Here is a 21,204-nt window from a genome sequence, read left to right as displayed (position 1 = left end):
GATGCCAAATCACTGCCTCAAGGTGTCACAGGAGCGAGGAGCAGAAGTCGGCCCGTGGAGTCTGTTCTGCCATTATATCTGACCCATCCTCCCACTCCCCAGCCTTCTACCCATTATCCTTGATTTGACTGATTAAGTATTTGTCAGTCTCTGCCTTAAATGGTCAAGTGATGCAGGGAGAGTAAGAGGAGGTGGAATCCAAGAGCTCCCAGAATTTTTGAATATAAACAAGTTCAAACCCTCAACTGACCAGTCCAAAACAACAAGAGGACGCAAGAGAATTTTTTAATTATTATTTTTTTAAAAAACACAATATGACCAAAAAAAGGCAAGTCTGCAAGCAAGAATGCTCTCACCACTGAGGCGAGAGCAAGCCAGGAATGCCTCGTGGTGAAAAAAATGGTAGGGCCGCCCCAGACCTGAAGTGGGAACCGCAGCTCCAAAGGAGGAACCCACCAGATGGGAAGAACTAGTCCTGGATGAATCCAGCGTAAATGCCCGGCAGGTATGGAAGGAAGCCCCTGGAGAAAGAGAAAGGGCTGGGACCCCCTCCCACAGCGGGATCGCAAAGTCAGGTGCACTCACGGCAGGTGCGAGGCCCGGGATGAAGTCGGTGACAGGCACAGGGCAGCAGCAATAATCTCCGTGAGGAACGGACCTGACCGACAAAGGAAGAAATTACTAGAAACCAGCTTCGCTGCCGGCACAGAGGGGAAGGTGAAACTTACCTCTGGCCTGACAGCAGGTCCAAAGTGAAACTGCGAACTTCAGCAGGCGTCCCAACGGCAAGCGTCTTTGGAGAGAACAGAACAGCCTGTGAGACCAGCGCTGGATCAGAGGAGACAGGGAGCACTAACAGCAGCGAAGATGGATCCAGCAGTCCAGAGGAGGAAGAGTCCAACAGCCAGGGGAGACTCTGTGAGGCTATGAGTCCCAAGGGAAGATGCTGTCAAGGAAAAGTAAGCAGGAAGGCTCAGAGCCCTCCCTGCAGGATGTAATTAACAAGCTAAGGCAGATGGAGGGCAGATTCTTCCTAGCTGTGGACAAAAGTGCCCAGGACATGGGGGGGGGGGGAACTGGACAGGGTCCAGAGCACCCTATCTGGGCTAATGGGCAGGGTGACCAAGGCAGAAGAAAGAATAAATAAGAATGAAGATGATATCGATATGTCCAATAAAATGGAAAAGTTAATAAATGAAAGGGAGATCATCTGGAAGAAGCTGGATGCCCTCGAGAATTATAGCAGGAGGAACAATATTAAAATAGTGGGGCTAAGGGAGGGGGTAGAGGGTTAGAACCCAGTGCGCTTCTTCCAAACCTGGATCCCTGAGGTACTGGGCAAGGAAATACTGGGTGAAAGAATAGAGGTGGAGAGAGCACACAGGTCCCCCTTTCCCAAACCTGGTCCAGGACAAAGGCCACACTGTACAAGCTTGTGAGAAAATATAAATAAAATATATTTTTTTAAATCTCTGCCTTAAATACACCCAACATCCTCACTTCCAGAGCCACCTGTGGCAACAAGTTCCTTTTTAAAAAAAAACTTTATTTATTCGTTCAAAATACAAATAGTAAATAACATATACAACAATTAACCATAAACATGAACGTATATTTTATATAAAAAAAGAAAAGACCCCCCCCCCCTTCAGCCAACTCTCCTAAGGAGAGCCATAAAGAAAGAAAAAAAATTAAGGAAAAATTAAACCTACATATTGAGATCTAATCAACGTAAATCAAAATGTAAATATTCTGAATATAACAACCACATTAATAAAAAAACTCTAGTTATCATGTGAAACATATGTAATTTTTTCCATTATTAAACAATATTTCATCTCATTGTGCCATCTATTAATATCAATCATATTTGTATCTTTCCACGTACTAGCAATAGATTTTTTCGCTATAGATAATGCTAAATATACAAAAGCAAGTTGAAATTTATCTAATCCCAAACCTTTCAGAGGTTGCAAACTGCCCAATAAATATACACACTCACATACATACATGACAAGACAGCATGAAAAAAAGTTCCAACAGAATTACCACTTCTAAAACACAAATCTGATTCATGAAAACCATACTTTTTTAGTTTTTCAGGTGTTAAGTTTAATTGATGTAAAAAATTATAATTAATCATTGCATAGTGCGCATTTATCAGTCTAGTTGCACTGTCATAACAGATATCTAACCAATCATCCTCGGGAAAAAAATAAAACCAATATCCACTTCCCATTTACTTTTGGATTTATCCCAACCCTTTTTATCCATACCATCCTGTAATATTTATTACATAGATGAAATATAACCCTTCTCTGGTACCTTCATAAGAAAAGTCTCAAATTTAGTCATTTCAGGTAAAAATCATATCTCTACCAAACACATGTTTTACCAAAGATCAAATTTGATAATAAAGAAACAAAGAGTTCTTATCAATGCCATAACTGTCCCTCAACTGATTAAAAGATAAAAATTTACCGTCTTTAAAACAATCTCCCAAATTTTCCACACCTTTAAATCTCCAGTGTAATAAACTTCGATTGTGTATTGAAAAAGAAATAAGTTGATTATTTATACAACGGAGTCAAAGCCGATAATTCACCCCAAGAGCCTATCATTTTCTTTTTTATTCATAACTTCATTAAATGTTTTAATATAGCCACATTATGTTGCTGTAACAAATTTATATTCCATCTAAACAAAAATTGATGTATTTCAAATTCAGAAATATTTGCCATCTCAATTTTGGCCCAACTAGGGGGCCGTTCCAAATCCATCAATGAACTAATAAATTTAAGTTGGGCTGCTTCATAATAATTTCAAAAATGTGGTAAACATAATCCCCCTAACTCATATTTCCAAGTTAATTTATTCAAAGCTACTCTTGAAAATTTACCTCTCCATAAAAACTCCCTAACCACTTTATTCAAATCTCGAAAAAAAAATATCAAGTAAATACGGAATAGATTGAAACAAATATTGCATACGCGGAAAAATATTCATCTTAATTGTATTTATCCTACCCAATAAATTAATAGGTAAATCTTTCCATTTAATCAAATCAGTTTTAATTTTTTTTTATTAACGGAACATAATTTAATTTATGTAAAGATTGATAATTAACATTCAAAATTATACCCAAATACTTAATTCGATCAGTCCATTTCAAATTAATAATATTCTTATAAACTGAATAATCTCCTTCACTTACTGGTAATATTTCACTTTTTTCCCCAATTAACTTTATATCCAGAAAGACATCCATATTGTATCAGACATTCCTTCAAATGCAAAAGTGATTGAGCTGGATTTGTTAAATACACCAATACATCGGCAAATAAATTAATTTTATATTCCTCATCTAAAACTTTCATACCTTGAATTTGTGTATTTTGTCTTATCAGCTGTGCTAAAGGTTCGATCACTAATGCAAACAAAGGTGGTGATAAAGGACAACCTTGATCGAGTCAATTTAAACAGTTCCAAAATCAAGCCATTCATCAATCCTCTAGCTACCGGTTTACTATATAAAGCCTTAATCCAACCAATAAAGATAGGACCAAACTTAAATTTCTCCAGAAATTTAAACAAAAAATTCCACTCAACTGTATCAAATGCTTTTTCTGCATCTAAAGATATCACCATCGGGTAATCTAAAGATTGTTGAAATCTATTAATCGAACTAATCACATGCAGAATATTATCTGAGGCATATCTATATGAAACCTGTCTGATCCATATGAATCAACTTGGGTAAAAATTTAGCCACTCTATTTGCTAAAATTTTAGTTATTATCTTATAATATCTTATAATATCTTAGTTATTATTTTAGTTATTATTATTATTAGTTATTATTTTAGTTATTACTTTAGTTATTATTTTAGTTATTATCTTATAATCTACATTTAACAATGAAATTTGTCTATATGAAGATACTTTCAAAGGATCTCTATCTTTGTTTGGGATTACTGTAATTAAAGCACTAGAACAAGACTCAGGTAATTCATAGAGTTCTCCAACTTGACATAATACATCTCCAAACACTGTAGAAAAATCATCATTAAAAAATTTATAAAATTCAACCAAAAATCCATCGTCACCAGGCGATTTACTGTTCGGCATTTCCATCATAGCCATTTTAATTTCCGAATCAGTAAATGGTGTTTCCAACTCCTGTATATCTGCATCCTCTAATGTCGGTAAATTCAACTGTGATTTTTTTTAAATAAATCGATCCATTTTCTTGTTTTCCTTCAGATGTATATAACTTTTTATAAAATGTACAAAATTCATCATTAATCTCTCTAAGTTTATAATTGATAAGAGAATTCTGTCTAACAGCATTAATGGTCCTCGAAACCTGTTCTTTCTTTTATTGCTATGCCAATACCTTATGTGCCTTCTCTCCCCATTCATAATACCGTTGTTTAGTCCTATTAATCATACGTTCAAATTGATAAGATTGCAAAGTATTATATTCCAGTTTCAACCTAGATAATTCTATTTTCTGATCTTCTGTAGCATCTTTCTGAAATTCCTTTTCTAACTCATCAATCTGTTTCTCTAATTCAAGATTTAATCGATTCTTTTTTTTATTTTAGAAGTATAACTAATTATTTGTCCTCTCAAATAAGCTTTCATAGCATCCCATAATACAAACTTACTTTGAACAGAATTAGAATTTTCTTTCAAAAAAAATTAATTTGTTTTTTCAAAAAATCAATAAATTCTGTATTTTTTAACAACATTGTATTAAACCTCCAACGATAGGCCACTTGAATTTTCTCAAAGGTTGCATATGTAAAGTATTTCAAAGAATGATCTGAAATCACCCTACTTTTGTATTCCGCTTGTGTATTTTCCCTTGTAAGTGTGCCGATACTAGAAAAAAAAGTCAATCCTTGAAAACGATTCATGTCTAGATAAATAAAAGGAGAAATCTTTCTCTGTCGGATTAAGATGTCTCCAAATATCTACTAAATTAAGATCTTTCATCAACGCTTGAACCTGAACTGCCATTTTAGATTTCTTAACTTTCTTCGGAGATTTATCTAATAGAGGTTCCAAAACACAATTAAAATTACCACCAACTAAAACATTATCATTAGCCTGACCCAGATATAAAAATGCATCTGAAATAAATATTTCATCATCTACATTTGGGGCATAAATATTAAGTAAAGTCCAAAATTCTCTAAAAATCTTACAATTCAATTTAAGAATATATCCTGCCTTTTCCTCCATTGATTGTAATTCAAAAGATAAATTTTTATGTATCAAAATTGCTGCACCTTTACTTTGCAATCTTATCAATTTGAATGTATGATTAATAGGACTAAACAACAGTATTATGAATGGGGAGAGAAAGCACACAAGGTATTGGCATGGCAATAAAAGAAAGAACAGGTTGAGGACCATTAATGCTGTTAGACGGAATTCTCTTATCAATTATAAACTTAGAGAGATTAATGATGAATTTTGTTCATTTTATAAAAAGTTAATCCCTCTGGAATTAAATGAAGAAGAATATACATGCCCAACCCAGTCCCTCTTCAATTTCATACTTTCTTTGACATTCATATCTGTTTCTTGAAAAAAAAAACCATCAATTTTCACTTTCTTAATATACGCCAAAATTTGCTTACGCTTAATCGTACTGTTTAAACCTCGAACATTAAAAGTAGCAAACCTCAACTTTGACATATCTACTAATATTACTAAAGACCAATAATATATTTCTATGAAAACTCAAATCAATGTATATAAGCCCTCCAATAGGAGAAAAAAAATCACAAATTAAAAGCTAGATAAAATGAAAATAATTTTTTTTAAAAAGTAATAATTAAAACCGCCCCCCAAAAAAAAACTACCAAAAGGTAGTAATGCCTAAACAAAATTTGGGTGTGGATCACCCACCAGTGGCTGATGACTAGTAAAGAACTTAGAGCAAATCTCTCCCTCCCCATCCGAACGAAGAATAACATCAAAATATCATAATAACATAAAAAGTAAAATAAGAATAAGAGAATTCTTCTATTCATCCAAGAGATTCCAAACTTGGAGATCCCATTTCAAAAGAAGTTGGACTCTTTCCATTCCCGTTTTTCCCATTTCTGCTATTTATTCCGTTTCCAGAACAACCAGGTTTTTCTTTAGGAGACAATCGTGGACTACATCTTCGTCCTCTTATATCTGACAATGAATCAGCAAAAATCATTGCTTCACAATCATTCTCAAAAAACTGAGATTGATAGTCTCCATAAAACACCTTCAATTCTGCCGGATAGCGAAAAGTAGACTTATAACCTTTACGCCACAAAACTTCTTTAACTGGATTAAATCGACGTCAACATTGAATGACCTCTTGACTCAAATCAGGATTTTTTAAAAACTCTGCTATTCTGAATCAATAATGGAGTTTGTCATTGTCTCGCATTTTGCACTGCTAGTCGAAGTATTGCTTCTCTGTCCAAATAATTCAAACATCTAATTATTACAGGTCTCGGTGGTTGACCAGGTAAAGGTGTTCTTCTTAAACCTCTATGAGCTCTTTCCAGTACCAAGCCTCCATAAAAAAATTCTTGCCCTAGTACTTGTGGAATCCAGTCTTTAAAAAAACGAAGAGGATCTTGTCCTTCCATACCTTCTGGCAAACCAACAATTTTAACATTATTTCTTCTGCTTTGATTCTCCAATTAATCTATCCCCCCCCCCCTCCCCTAACTCCTTCTCATGTACTCGCAATTCTATAATGGATTTTTCAACCTTCAACACTTTTTCTGTATTGGAAGCCACTTGCTGTTTACATTCCAAAAAAGCAGACTGAAATTTGATGCTTCCACAAGATGCTTCCACACGTGCTTTAACTGTATTCAATTCTGAACTTAGACTAACATTCAGCTTCATTATAGACTGGATGACAGCCTTTAACTGCTTACATTGTAGCTCAGAAAAGCTCAGCCCTGCTTTCTCTGACATAGTGGCAGAACCAGGTAACTGCAGCTCCTACTGCAACTCAACAAAAGGCATTTTAACGGTTTTACTGCGGGTCTGGACTCCCAGCGATGGCACCCCGACTTCCTCAGGGGGTCGACGCTGGTCTCCCCCCCGCAGCTCGTTTTTTCACAAAATCACAGAGGAAATCGATATCGTCAGGTTGGAATGCTACCTGAAGCATTTCAGACAATGGAGTTGTCTTCCTGCATGCTCCCTCCGTTAAAATCGAAAGACTTCCAGAATTGGGATCCACTTCTTGGGAACACGCACTTTCCTCCAGAGAATGGGTAATTCCAGCGCTATCCTTCACTTGGTGAGTAGTAGACATTTTTTTTTCAGCTCCCACAGGCAGTCTTTGTGGCTTAGACACTAAGGAAGTTAAACCTGAAGCTGTAACAAGTTGTTTAGGCCCCAAATCTTCAGCTCTTCGAAAATGTAACTTCTTCTGCACTTGAGGTTTAATCTTCTTCCCATTAATGGCCATAACAGTTCCTTAATACTTTAAACTAAAATTAAAGAAGTTTAAACTTGAAAACAAGGGGTTAAAAATGGGTACTTAAAAGTCCGGCCAGAGAGGTCGAGATCACATATCTAGACTCTACACCATCTTGCCACGCCCCGTGGCAACAAGTTCCACAGACTGATGACCCTCTGACTAAATTTTTCCGTATCTCTGTTTCAAATTGACGCCCTTTTATCCTGAAATTGTGCCCTCTTGATAGGCTCCCTGCCATGGGAAACATCCTTGCTGTATCTACTCTGTCCAGGACTTTCAGCATTTAAAATATCTCTATGAGGTCCTTCCTCATCCTTCTGAACTCCAATAAGTACGGTCCAAGAGCCGACAAGCATTCCTCGTCTGCTAACTCTAATTCCTCACATCATTCTTGTAAATTTTTGAGCCCTCTCTAACTCCAGCATGTCTTTTTCTCAAATAATGCACCCAAAACTGCAGTACTGCAAGTGAGGTCTCCCCAGTGCCTTATAGTGTCTCAACATTACAGCCCTGCTCTTACATGATAGTCCTCTGGTAAATGAATGCCAACATTACACTCACCTTTTTCACCACTGACTCAGCCTGGAGGTCTATCTTGAGGGTATCCTGTATGGGGACTCGCAAGTCCCTTTGCACCTCCAATTTTTTAATTTCTTCTCCATCTAAATCATAGTAACTTTCCAACATTGTATTTTATCCGCCACCTTCTTCTCATCTATCCCAGTCTCTCTGCAGCCTTTCTGTATCCTCAGCACCACTTGTCATACCACCTATCCGCAAATTTAGCCACAAAGCTATCTGTTCCAGAATCCAAATAATTTGTCTGCACTTAAAAAGGTGTAGCCCCAACATCACTGATAACCAGTAGTCAAACAAAATAGGCCGCCTCCCCACCAATCCTCTCCACCCCCCTCGGCACCTCTCCCTGTGCCCACAAGGGGTGCCAAACTTGTGGCCACATCTCCTCCCTCACCTCAGTCCAGGGCCCCAAACAGGCCTTTCAAGTGAAGCAACATTTCATTTGTGTATCTACAGGATTGATTTACTGCATCCAGTGCTCCTTTTGTAGCCGCCTCTACATCAGAGAGACGGGATGCAAATTACAAGATCACTTCATTGAGCACCTTCGCTCCATCCGCACCAGTAACAGACTTCCCAGTAGCCAACCATTTCAGGTCTGTGTCACACTCTCACATGTCTGTCCATGGCTTTATGTATCATCCCACCCTGTCCACCTGCAGATTGGAGGAATAATACCTGATTTTCCTTCCAGGCCCTCCAGCCAGTTGGCATTAATGTCGACTTTTCCGGTTTCTGCTAACCTCTCTCTCCCCCACCCTTTCCTTTTCCAGTTCTCTTCCCTCCCTTCGCTTGGCCTCCCTCCTCCCCTTGATCTCTGCTGTCCCCTCTCTCCCTTCTCCACCTATCACCTCCCACTTTGCGACTCCACCACTCCCCCTTACTCTTTTGTTTGGGCACCTACTGACATTTTCCCAAACCTTGAAGGGCTCAAGCCCAAAACCTTGTTATGTATTTTTACCTTTGCTATATAAAGGACACTGACCAGCTGAGTTTCTCCAGCTCTGCAAATTTTCATGTTTTACCTCACAGACTCTCATGTCTGTTCTCCTCATTATTGAATCTTCTATCACTATTACATGCTTCTTCACTCTCTCCGCTACAGAGTCATGCTCAGTGCTAGAGACCTGATCACCATGGTTGTTCTTTGTAGGTCATCCTCCCCAATACTATCCAGATCGATAAACCAGTTGCCAAGGGGGACGGCCACAGAGGTGCTCTTACTGACACCCTGCAGTTACTGTCCTTCACTCTCCTTTATGAGCCGGAGCTGCACCTCGGGGACAGATGTGGGCATCACGGAGGTTCAGGGGCCACACGTCCCACACTCAACACCGACTATTTACCCAACAGCCCTACTGCTTAATCTATTAACATGAAAAAGTATTGAACAATTGAGTTACCCACACTATAACCTTCACTACCCACCTGTTCTCGTCAAAGCCTCGAGCCAAAGTGTTACCACTCTGACTCAGACCATTCCCTCGATGACTGCTCCATGACATGGTTCCTCACTTTAATGGCAATGTTCCACTTGAGCTCCAGTTCACCTGATTGTGCCTCTAGCAATTCATGTCAGGATGGGGTTAACTGCGGGTACTGGGTATCAATAAAGGATGGAACCCCAGTGACATGAAAAGTCCCCACCAATCGCAGTTTTGATTGAGGCGCCGACCCGGCCAACAGAAGGTGAATTGCAGACCCGCGGCCTATCTTCTGGCCAATCAGAGAGCACAAAATTGGTGCCGGCAGGCTCTGAATCACGTGCTCTTGCCAGCGGGACCGTCCCGATGCTCATGCAGAGTCACGTCGAAAGAGGCTAAGATGACCCCCGACACTGACTGACTGACCTGTTGATTACACTGAACAATGAAGATTTTGTTTCCTAAACACTGTTGGGTGTATTTTATGGATTTTGAGCTGCTAATCACAAAAATCGCCTGAAAAATTTCCCATCGTGTTCCATTTTTTTAAAAATATAACCTATTTTTGTCATATTTTAAGTATATTTCAAGCCTACAAAACCAGGACATGTCGTTGAAAATCGCACTTGGACGTTTCCCCTGCTGATCTTGGTGCAGGCAGTGACAAACACGGTGAAAAGTTTCACCAGGACATTGCGACTGTGGAAAAGTGATATCAGGGCAGCTGGAATCCAGCAATACTGCCCAATTATTGTTGGGCACTGACACGAGAGGTATCAGATGCTGAGTACAAATGAAAATCAGCGACAAAACATTTTTAGGTGGTTGAACTAACGCAATATGTCAGCATCATTATGCGATTAAACAGGCTAAATTCAATATTAGTTCATTTAATGTAGTGATTTCCAAAGTGGGCGATGCCACCACTTCTCCCCCCCCCCCCCCCCCACCCCCTCCTGAAGGCAGCAGAAAGATCCAAGGGGGCAGAGAGGAAAAAGGAGGCGGTCAGGGTGGGGGGGGGGTGGGCAGCGAGGGAGCGTTGAGGAAAAAGGGGGTGTTCCGAACCTTCAGTCTTATTATTCTTCAGTCTGCGGCAAGGTTTAAGGAAGAATTTCCTGGCCAGACTCGGGGCGGCAGTAGAGAACAAAATGAATGGTGACAAGGGCTTCTCGGTGGCCACACTCAAGCCGCTTTCAGGTGGAATCACCAGGAGAATGCCGCTCCGGAGTGGCTGCAGGTGTCTGCGAAGGGACGTTCAGCTGGCAGCGCTGAAGGAGGTGTTCTGCCACCTGAAAGGTCCGCAGCAGGGAGAGGGGTCGCAGAGCAAACGCTGGCTTCTGCGTCCGGGCAGGGGCAGCCATCTGACAGTTCGCTTCCCCGCTGCCTGACAGACCCCCGGCGTGGGACTACAGGGCTGGGGCGGCCAGCGGGAGATTACGGAGTTGGGGCGGCAGGCGGGGGACCACGGAGCTGGTGCGGCCGGTGGGGGAAACAGCTTCTTCCCGAAGGCAGTGAGATTGATGAACAGAATTTGGTAAATATTTGAAAATATTTATTTTAAATTATTCTGTATGCACATATGTGATTTTTGTGTAGGTGTGTGTATGTATATGTGTGTGTATGTATATGTGTGTACGTGTAGATATGTGTGTATGAGTGAAGGTGTGTGTGTAGAGGAGGGTGTGTGTGTGCATCTGTGTGTCACCATGGTCCTGTTCTGGTTGTAAAGTCAGATGATAATAAACTTGAACGTGAGCAGCACAGAAGATCCCCTGCACCCTGGTCAGTGGTCACAACCTCTTCTCCCTGTCCCTGCGTGCAGAGGCACAGAAGCCTGAAATCTAGCACGTCTTGGTTGAGGAACAGCGCCAGCGACCCCGGTTCAAATCCAGTGCTGTCTGTAAGGAGCTTGTGCATCCTGCCCTGCGTCTGCGTGGGTTTCCTCCATGTGTTCCGGTTTCCTCTCACTTTCCGAAGACGTACAAGGTTAGCAGGTTCATTGATCACATGGGTATATTTGGGCACCACGGACTCATGGGGCATAAGGGTCTGTTACCGTGCTGTATCTCTAAAAAGAACGTTTTTATTCAACAACTTGAGCCGCCCTGTTATATCCTAGCCACTAAAAGACTATAATCTCGTTAAACGGGTAAGTCTGCAGACGCTGTGATTGTAGTGTAATGCACAGAAGTGCTGGAGAAATAACCGGTTAATAGAAGAGGTAAAAGGTATAACACCTAATATTCAGCTCAGATACTTTCCAACCAGATGACATGAACTTTCCAGTTTCCATTTGGCCCCAACCCCTGTCTCGCTCTCTTTCCTGCCTCCTTTCCCTCAACTCCCCACTCCCTTCCCCTCCCTCTCAATTCATAGAACTACACCCCTTGCCCTATCACCTTGGCTTTCTTTACCCCTCTTCTGCCCTCCCACCTATTGGCCTGTGCTCCTCCTTCTGCCCCTCCTCCCACCTTTACATTCAGTCACCTCCCAGCTTTTTCCTCATACCTTGACAAAAGGGTCCAACCCTGAAATGTTACACAAGGCCTTTCCGAGCAAGGAAAATTACCAACTGAAAAGGGGGAGATTCTCCACCCTTGCTTCTAGAGATTTACCTTTCTTTTTTTTTCAAAACTTTATTTATTAATTTTAACGTATGAAGAAAGTAAGTAATACACGTACAGAAAACATACAAAATAAAGTAATACAAGTACAAAGTAACATAGTTAATGCAATACCAATCTCGGCATCTCCCCCTAACAACAAAAAACTAAGACTAAAAAAAAAACTATTTTTAACCCCTAAACCCCTCCCCCCACCCCCACGATAAAGAGTGAAGAATTAATACTATTAGTATCATAAAAAAATAAAAAATATATATCTTAATAAAAGATCGATATATATAAAAAAACCAAAAAATATTAATTAAGTATTAATTATTATCCCCAAAAAATTTTATTATATAAGAATATATATGAAAAAAACAAAAACAAAAAGAACTTAAATGAAAAAAAAACAACTAATGATTAAAAAAAACTAAAAAAAGGAAAGAAAAAAAAGAAAACATATATATAGAAAAAATATATAATAAAAAAAAGTTTTTTTAAAGAAAAAAAAATGATTAATGCAAACTTATTTAAATTGTATATAATCAATAAATGGGATCCACTTTAACTCATAAAAAGACATCTTATCTTGTATAGAAAAAGATATTCTTTCCATAACCAAACAAAACTTCATCTTCTTCTTTGGCTTGGCTTCGCGGACGAAGATTTATGGAGGGGGTAAAAAGTCCACGTCAGCTGCAGGCTCGTTTGTGGCTGACAAGTCCGATGCGGGACAGGCAGACACGATTGCAGCGGTTGCAAGGGAAAATTGGTTGGTTGGGGTTGGGTGTTGGGTTTTTCCTCCTTTGCCTTTTGTCAGTGAGGTGGGCTCTGCGGAGTTCTTCAAAGGAGGTTGCTGCCCGCCAAACTGTGAGGCGCCAAGATGCACGGTTTGAGGCGTTATCAGCCCACTGGCGGTGGTCAATGTGGCAGGCATCAAGAGATTTCTTTAGGCAGTCCTTGTACCTTTTCTTTGGTGCACCTCTGTCACGGTGGCCAGTGGAGAGCTCGCCATATAACAGGATCTTGGGAAGTCGATGGTCCTCCATTCTGGAGACGTGACCCATCCAGCGCAGCTGGATCTTCAGCAGCGTGGACTCGATACTGTCGACCTCTGCCATCTCGAGTACTTCGACGTTAGGGGTGTAAGCGCTCCAATGGATGTTGAAGATGGAGCGGAGACAACGCTGGTGGAAGCGTTCTAGGAGCCGTAGGTGCTGCCGGTAGATGACCCATGATTCGGAGCCGAACAGGAGTGTGGGTATGACAACGGCTCTGTATACGCTTATCTTTGTGAGGTTTTTCAGTTGGTTGTTTTTCCAGACTCTTTTGTGTAGTCTTCCAAAGGCGCTATTTGCCTTGGCGAGTCTGTTGTCTATCTCATTGTCGATCCTTGCATCTGATGAAATGGTGCAGCCGAGATAGGTAAACTGGTTGACCATTTTGAGTTTTGTGTGCCCGATGGAGATGTGGGGGGGCTGGTAGTCATGGTGGGGAGCTGGCTGATGGAGGACCTCAGTTTTCTTCAGGCTGACTTCCAGGCCAAACATTTTGGCAGTTTCCGCAAAGCAGGACGTCAAGCGCTGAAGAGCTGGCTCTGAATGGGCAACTAAAGCGGCATCGTCTGCAAAGAGTAGTTCACGGACAAGTTTCTCTTGTGTCTTGGTGTGAGCTTGCAGGCGCCTCAGATTGAAGAGACTGCCATCCGTGCGGTACCGGATGTAAACAGCGTCTTCATTGTTGGGGTCTTTCATGGCTTGCTTCAGCATCATGCTGAAGAAGATTGAAAAGAGGGTTGGTGCGAGAACACAGCCTTGCTTCACGCCATTGTTAATGGAGAAGGGTTCAGAGAGCTCATTGCTGTATCTGTTGGTTTTCGTGCAGTTGGATAATCATGTTGAGGAACTTTGGGGGACATCCGATGCGCTCTAGTATTTGCCAAAGCCCTTTCCTGCTCACGGTGTCGAAGGCTTTGGTGAGGTCAACAAAGGTGATGTAGAGTCCTTTGTTTTGTTCTCTGCACTTTTCTTGGAGCTGTCTGAGGGCAAAGACCATGTCAGTGGTTCCTCTGTTTGCGCGAAAGCCGCACTGTGATTCTGGGAGAATATTCTTCTCTGAATACCACCTATGTAAAGACAATACATTTCTATTCTTCCAAGTAATCGCACTGTGATTCTGGGAGAATATTCATCTCTGAATACCACCTATGTAAAGACAATACATTTCTATTCTTCCAAGTAATCGCTATACATTTCTTGGCCACTGCCAGCGCTAAGTAAATAAAAGAGATCTGGTAATTATCTAATTCTAAATCAATCAACGGTTGCATATTCCCTAATAAAAATATATCAGGGTCTAATACAATATGAAGATTATATAGATTATTAAATACAGATTGAATAGCTTTCCAAAATTGTTGTAACCGATCACACAACCAAACAGCATGTAAAAAAGTACCAGAAACCTGATCACAACGAAAACAAAGATCTGACTTACTAAAACCAATTTTTTTAAATTTTTCGGGTGTTAAATATAATTGATGTATAAAACTATAATTAATCATCGCCAATCTAGCATTAATCAATTTTCGAACACTATTACGGCAGATTTCAGACCAATCTTCTTCAGTTATTGTTAAACTTAAATCTTTTTCCCATTTCATTTTATCTTTATCCCAATCTATTTTACTTTCACTTTCCAACAAAATATGATACAAACCTGATATATAACCCTTTTTTGGAAATGAGAGCACATATTTCTCAAAATCAGTTTCAGACAGTAAATTCATTTGACGGCCGCATACCTGTTTTACAAAAGATCTTAACTGATAATACACAAATATAGAATAACCACTTATATCAAATCTCTTTTGCAATTCTACAAAAGAACAAAAATGACCTTCTAAAAAACAGTCAGATAAATTATGTATTCCTTTCTCCTCCCATTGTTTCAAAATAGTATTAGATACCATGAAAGGAACAAGTTGATTATTATATAATGGTAATCTTCCCGACCACTTATTTTTCAATCCCATTTTATGTAATTTACTTGTCCATAAATTCATTAAATGTTTCAATATTGGTACATCATAAGTTTGTAACAAATTTTTATTCCATCAAAATAAAAATTCATTCGAAAATTTTTCAGAAATAACTGCCAATTCTATCTGTGCCCAAATAGGCGTATCTTGTGTGGCCATTAATGCACTAAGAAATCTAAATTGAGCTGCTTCATAATAAAATTGAAAGTTAGGTAGCCGTAACCCTCCAAATTGAAAATCCCACATCAATTTTTTCAACGCCACCCTAGGAAATTTTCCTTTCCACAAAAAATCCCTAATTACTTTATATAAATCCTTAAAAAATCTTTTTTGTAAACAACAAGGAATTGATTGAAATAAATATTGTATACGAGGAAAAATATTCATTTTTATAGTATTAATTCTTCCTAATAAACCCAAAGGTAAATCTTTCCATTTAACTAAATCTGCCTTAATCTTCTTCATTAAAGGAAGATAATTAAGTGAATATAAATTTTGGTAGTCAGTATTAATATTAATTCCCAAAATTTAATTTGTTTCGTCTACTTCAAATTCATAATATTTCTAAACATTGAATAATCATCTTTACTAATTGATAAAATTTCACTTTTAGTCCAATTAACCTTATAACCAGACAATTGACCATAAATCTCTAAGGAATCTTGAAGTGCTGGCAGAGAAACATCAGGATTCACCAAATACAGCAAAACGTCATCCGCAAATAAATTTATTTTATAATCTTCATTCAAGACTCTCATACCTTTGATACTATCATTCTGACGTATTAATTGTGCTAGAGGTTCAATAACTAAAGCAAACAAGGCGGGTGATAATGGACATCCTTGTCTAGTAGATCTTGTTAAATTAAAGGATTCTGAAAGCAAACCATTAGTAACAACTCTAGCTTTCGGACCATTATACAGAGCCCTAATCATACCAATAAATGAGAGACCAAACGAAAACTTTTCAAGTACTTTAAATAAAAACTTCCATTCTACTCTATCAAATGCCTTTTCTGCATCCAATGAAACCACCATTGGATAATTCTTCTGAGATTTAGATCTATTTATCAAAGTAATTAATCATAGAATATTATCCGAAGCATACCTATTTTTTATAAAACCTGTTTGATCACGATGTATTATCTTTGGTAAATACTGAGCCAACCTATTAGCCATAACTTTAGCCACTATTTTATAGTCTACATTTAACAAAGATATAGGACGGTAAGAAGCTACCTGTAAGGGAACTTTATCTTTTTTTGGTATAACTGTAATTATAGCATTAGAACAGGACTCAGGTAATTGAAAAGTATCATAAAGTTGTTGTATTACATTCTTAAATAAGGAAGATATATCAACATAAAAAGTATTGTAAAACTCAATAGAAAAACCATCTCCACCAGGTGCTTTTCCATTTGGCATATCTTTTATAGCCATTTCAATTTCACTATCCGTAAAAGGTTTATCTAACTCTTATCTGTCTTCTTGAGATAACTGTGGTAAATTAATATTTTTCAAAAAAGAGTCTATTGCATCTTCTTTTATTCCTTTACATTCAGTCAAATAAAGTTTTTTGTAAAAATTACAAAATTCATCATAATTTCTTTTTGACTAAAAGTAATACCCGATTTACTTCTAATAGCTGGTATAATCCGAGATAACTGTTCTTTTTTTAATTGCCAAGCTAATACTTTATGAGCTTTCTCACCCCATTCATAAAATTTATTTTTTGAACAATTCAACAGACATTCAAATCGATATGACTGTAACTTATTATACCTCAACTTTAAATTAGTTTATTGTAGAGACTTACCTTTCTGAGTGTGCCATAGCCAACCCCAAGGTGCTGAATGCAACCCTGACAGCTCCGCACGCCCCACATGAATATACAGCCACTGCAAGTGGCTGCATAGGTGTGGGCTGATTACACCATCAGCCTGCGACCCATCTCCCCACACACCCCTCTCCGTCCATGACCCCCCTCAAGGCAGGGGTGGCGAGCAAGAGCTTTCAAGGCAGCAGGAGCTGTCAGGGGCAGCCAACGCGGGCTATGACAGCTTCACCAGGCTGCTTTGGCCTTTGGGGCCGCTCTCTGCACCTCAAAGTGTGGCAGAGCAATAGCCATCTTCACTACCATTAATCCCTAATGTGGCTGGAACTCTTCTGAGAAACACAGAGCGGTTCCAGCTGCCTGGGGGATTATGGGTAGGGAAGACATCCTGCTGCGTATTTATGACCGGTAGCGCTACGGCACCAGTCGCCCCTACCTCCATCTGATCCAGAGGGCGCTATGAGGCACCGCTCCCACTTGGTTCCAGATGGGTCACATGACCCTCTATAATCCACATTCGGTCCAGATGGTCACATGACCCTCTATAATCCACATTCCCTCTAGGTCCAGATGGGTCACTTGACCCTCAATAATCCACATCCCACTAGGTTTCAAATGGGTCACATGACCCTCCATAATCCATGCTACATTCCACCCCTAGGAAGTCATGACACTTGCCAATCATTACGTACATCAATACAGATTAGGAGCCTTCTGGAGAAATTTACAAACAACAGAGAAACCAAAACCCCAGCACCATGAGAGTGATAGTAGTGATCCAATGAAAGGCAATAGCCCACCAACTCCCCAGAGCCCTGAAGGGCCTCCAGCTTTCCCAAGAGGAGTCATGGTGCGGGAACTGGTCTCTTGAATTTTCCATTTTACCCCCCAATGCTCAGATATGCTCCGCCAGATGAGTGAAGCTCCCCGATTCATCGGGAATGTACCAATCACAGAACAGGCGCCACCTTCAACGGAAAGTAGGTAGTCCAGGGCCATCCACTTCTACGAGGTAACCATGCGGACGGCCATCAGCTCTGCCCCCACTTGAGTCAGAGCCACAGTTTTCTCACTGGGCAGTGTCTCCAGCAGACTGGTCGTGCGATGGATTACCTCCTGGGACAGGCAGGAATGCGATCATCCAGAACCTTTCCACCTCAGTGACTGTCCTTCTGGCCTGCTGTCCATGGTTAACTGGGTGATCCCCAAGGTAATTGAGGTGGTGGATACAAGGTACAATAAAGGAAAGCAACAGCTGTATCATCTCATGGGCAGCCAGGGGTAAGCTCGGTGTCAGCATACCCAGTGAATGCCATTGAGCGTCCAGGAACGCCCCCTTCCCCCCCTCCCCACTGGCTGAAGTGCATTCAGGTTGGTTGCATCACTGTCTAGTATGGAGGTTCCAACAGTCAGGACAAGAAAAAGCTCCAGAGGGTTGTTAACTCAGCCTGAGACATCATGAGCACCAGACTTCACTCCATTGAGAAGATCTACATGAGGCAGTGACTTTAAAAAAGCAGCCTCAATCCTCAAAGACCCACCCCCCCACCCCCCGGCCATGCCCCCTTCACTCTGCTACCATCGGTTTAAAGGTACAGGAGCCTAAAGACGAGCACTCAGTGCCACAAGGACAGCTTCTTCCCCACTGCCATCAGATTCCTGAATGATCAATGAACCCAAGACACTGTCTGACTTTTCGTGCACTATTTTTTTTGCACTAATGTTGTAAGATGGTTATATAATATGATTGTTTGCACCATGATGCTGCCACAACACACCAAATTTCATGACTTGTTCTAATTCTGATTCTGATATCGGCACTCATTCTTCTACGTTCCAGGGAATAAAGTACTATCCTGTTTAACCTTTCCCTGTAACTCAGTTCCTGAAGCCCATGCAACATCCTAGTAAATCTCTACACTCTTTATATCTTATTGATATCTTTGGTGTAGTTAGGTGGCCAAAACTGCACATGATACTCTAAATTAGGCCTCACCAATGTCTTGTTCAACTTTAACATAGCATAACATTAATAAGATGAGAGCCCATGGAATTACAGGGAAGATTGGGTGGAGCATTGGCTGATAGGCAGGAAGCAAAAGGTGGGAATAAAGGGATCCTGTTCTGGTTGGTTGCCAGTTACTAGTGGTGTTCCGCAGGAGTGGGTGTATTTACAATGTATATCGATGATTTAGATTATGGAGTGAATGGTTTTATGGCCAAGTTTGCAGATGACACGAAGATAGGTGGTGGAGTAGGAAGTGTTGAAGAAACCAAAAGGTTGCAGAGAAACCTGGACAACTTAGGAGAGAGGGCAAAGAAATGGCAGATGAGATACAATGTGGAGAAATGTAAGGTTGTACATTTTGGAAGAGAAAATAAACAGGAAAACATTCAAAATTTGGAAGTGCAAAGGGACTTGGGAGGTGGGGGAGAAGTCCCCATGCAGGATAACCTAAAGGTTAACTACCAGGTTGGATTAGCAGTAAAGAAAGTGAATGCTATGTTGGCGTTCATTTCAAGAGGAATAGTGTATAAGGGTAAAGAGGTGTTGATGAGGCTCTGAGGGGCACTGGTGAGACCTTATTCAGAGTACTGCGTTCAGTTTTCAGCCCCTTATCCTAGAAGAGATGTAATAAAGCTGGAGAGAGTACAAAGAAGATTTACCAGGATGATTCTGGGAATGCAAGGGCTAACACATGAGGAACATTTAGCAGCTCTTGGAGTTTCTTCATTGGAGTATAGAATAATAAGAGGGGATCTCACAGAAACATTTTGAAAGCTGAAAGGATTGGACAGAGTAGAAATGAATAAGATGTTTCCCTTGGTGGGTGAGTCCAGGACAGGTGGGCACCATCTTAGAATTAGAAGGAACCCATTTAAAACAGAGAGGAGGAGAAATTTTTTCACCAGAGGGTCGTGGATTTGTGGAATTCGTTGCCACATAGAGCTGTGGAGACCTGATCACTGAGGGAGTTTGAGGAGGAGATTGTTGTTTCTAATTAGTCAGGGTATCAAGGGATATGGGGAAAAGGCCAGAAATTGGAACTAGATGTGAGAAAGGTTTAGCTCAGGGTGGATTTGCGGAGCATATTCGATGGGCCGAATGGCCAGCTTCTGTTCCTTGATCTTGTGATAACATTCCAACTCCTGTACTCAACAACTTGATTTTTGAAGGCCAATATGCTAAAAGCTTTCTTTATGGCCCTACCCATCTGCAATGGGAATTATGTATCTGTATTCCCAGATTCTTTAGTTAAACTTAGAATGGGGAGAGGGGAACCTCACTATCGGATGGGGGGTGGGGTGAAGAGAGGAACCGTGGCCTATACTCATTCTGTATTTCAATGAGCTGCCGAATGACAGTGTCAGATCTGAAAATTAGTTTTACTATTTACAAGCAGGCTGAAGTCCCTCCCCTTCTCCCTCCTTCCCTCTTTCCCCCCTTCTCCCTCCTTCCCTCTTTCCCCCCTTCTCCCTCCTTCCCTGTCCTCTCTCCATCCCACCCTCCTTCCCAACCCCATGTAACGCATCGAATGAACCAAAGACTTGTTAGCTCAAACCAAGGTTTTAATCAGCAAAAGACTGGAGCGTAGTACATTGAGGTCGACCAGTCCAGACTGACCTGGGTCTGGTTAGGAGCAGCCCTTTATGACCTGCCAGTAGGCGTGGCTACGGCTCTCAGCCAATCACAACACTATAAGCAAATATATACAAGTATACATTGGTGATAGTATCCTGTACTATCATACCCCACTCTTTCCCTCCCTCTCTCTGTCACTCCCTTCCACACCTGTTCCTTGGTGGTTCACCCACACCTGTTCCTTGGTGGTTCACCCACACCTGTTCCTTGGTGGTTCACGACAGGGTTCATCTGGAGCTCCAGGCGTGGGGGGGGGTTGCACAGAGCCCCACCTGCACCACAGGAAACCAGCCCCACCTGCACCACAGGAAACCACCCCCACCATGCCCGCAAGGCTCATGAACCAAGGGGCCGCACGATGAGGTGCCGGCTCTGCGGGAGCCTGTTTGGGCCATTTCCCATCGTCTTGGCAAGATGGCTGTGGAGCTCCACTCCTTACCCCACCCCAATCCTGCCCCCACCAACCCTTCTTCCTTATGGAGCAAGGTTCACAGAGCTTTTCACTTTGGAGTGACCAAGGATCAAAGGAGACAATAAAAGGTGACTCTCCCATCAGCAAAGAGGTATCGATGCCACAAGACTT

The sequence above is a fragment of the Narcine bancroftii genome, chromosome 5 (assembly GCF_036971445.1).
Source record: "Narcine bancroftii isolate sNarBan1 chromosome 5, sNarBan1.hap1, whole genome shotgun sequence".
Lineage (NCBI taxonomy): Eukaryota > Metazoa > Chordata > Chondrichthyes > Torpediniformes > Narcinidae > Narcine > Narcine bancroftii.
Note: the sequence above shows the minus strand (reverse complement) of the source record.